Source organism: Sinocyclocheilus anshuiensis, unplaced genomic scaffold (genome assembly GCF_001515605.1).
Source record: "Sinocyclocheilus anshuiensis isolate Anshui unplaced genomic scaffold, SAMN03320099.WGS_v1.1 scaffold3459, whole genome shotgun sequence".
Taxonomy (NCBI): Eukaryota; Metazoa; Chordata; class Actinopteri; order Cypriniformes; family Cyprinidae; genus Sinocyclocheilus; species Sinocyclocheilus anshuiensis.
This window is the reverse complement of record NW_015544444.1, coordinates 52,052-53,771: the sequence shown is the minus strand read 5'-3', so window position 1 is coordinate 53,771 and position 1,720 is coordinate 52,052. Positions and strand designations below refer to the sequence as shown.

Below are 1,720 nucleotides of genomic sequence, written 5' to 3'. Positions count from 1 at the left end.
TTTTTATCCCTTTTGAAATTTCAAATAACATCAGAAAAGCATTTATTTTTAATGAAAGAAATAATCAAAAAGTTGAAAAAGTATCGGGTAGGGGTAGGGAGGGCTTTATTGTCCCAATAAGGTGGCATCAATTTAATAATTTGAATTAAAATTTAAATTTACACTCAATAAGTTATTATTGCATACTGTTTTGTAATGTACTACAATACTGAGGTGCAGATAATTGCCACTATTTGCAATAAGTAGTATTAATAGCAGAAAATCCTGCTATTTTAACATAGTGTAAATATAATCTATAGCTATTTGCACTTAGTGTAAATAATATCACAAACAAATCCTGCTATTTTAACATAGTGTAAATAGCCTCTATCGCTATTTACACTTATTGTAAATAGCCGCTGCCTTTTTACCATGTATAACGTTACAGTACGCGATTACAGGGCATGTACACAAACCACAAACTCGTGAAATGTACGTTTGCTAATCTTGCAACACACTTTGGCGTCGCGGTCAATACGGTTAGATAATGTTCTCAAAAACCGTATCCGTAATAAAAACAGTAAAGGCTGTTAAAAATCATTCAAATGGCAGATCAAAGGCTATTTTGTACTTGTGATCCGTTTTTTTTTTCAACGGGTCTGGTTTCGATTAAAGCAACTTGAAGGTAAAAAAACACACGATTGCGACAATATGATTTGTTTTTTATTTTTCAAGTCATCTCGGGGTATTTTCACAATGATAAAGTTTATGAGTAATGAAGTTCTTAATGACTGCCTCTAACTTACTTAGGCCTTGTTTCTGCCTGTATTCTGGTATTTTTTATTGTTTATGTGTACATTGTATAAAGTCCATTATGAAGTGATGAAAGTGTTTGTAGTACATATACCAATCATAAAATTGTCATAAAGAAAATATGGGGAAAAATAGAAATTAGTGGTTGTTGTTTAGCAATGTATTTGATTTTAATAAAAAAAAAATTGTTATTGTAGTTCATTGTAGGACAACATTTTTTGTTTTCTAGTTCTGTGTCTTTGTTCCTCCATCAGCTTGTTAATTTAAATGATAGGAGTGATTAGATGTACTCTCACCAGTTTTAGTGTAGTGTTAAAGAGCATGAATAATGTATGGACGCATATAGGTAGCGAAATTCAATTTAAAATGCAATATGCAAAATGGCAATGCAATATTCAAAATGGCATTGTATTTCTGTATTTAAATGTACATTTTCCATTACCCATACATGCAAAGTTTGGTGCAAAAGTAAAATGAAAATTAAATTATATAATTTACATTTGCCATTTCCAACAGTAGTCTTAATATGTAAATTGCATGCAAATTTGAACGATTTATAAGTTGCGAAATGAAAATGTATAACACAAATTGATTTGATATGTGTAACATGTTCAAGCAGAAATGGTAGCAAAATTATCATTTAAATGCTATTTGTCCTAAATGCATTTAGACTAACAGTTAGAACACTTAGGATTGCATTTTCATCATGACGCCGTGGGATATGTGTAGCAAAATTCTATTTGAAAATGCATTTCGAGCTGACCACGCCCACCTTCCGTCAATCATTGCTTCAAGGCAGGGATTGGCGGAAGCGTGTTACGTTTGGATCGTTTGAAACATGGCGGCTGGAGATCTGATAAGATCGTCGAATTCACTGGCAGATGAAGTGGAGCGTGAACAGAGAAATATATGAAGCGTATTCCATGCT

General features: G+C 32.3%; 1 protein-coding gene across 1 annotated transcript in view; it reads left to right on the top strand.

The window, feature by feature from the left end:
• LOC107698179 (uncharacterized) overlaps window positions 1-1,720 on the top strand; it is a 4,479-nt gene that overhangs the window by 617 nt on the left and 2,142 nt on the right. The gene's annotated exons all lie outside the window — the stretch shown is intronic.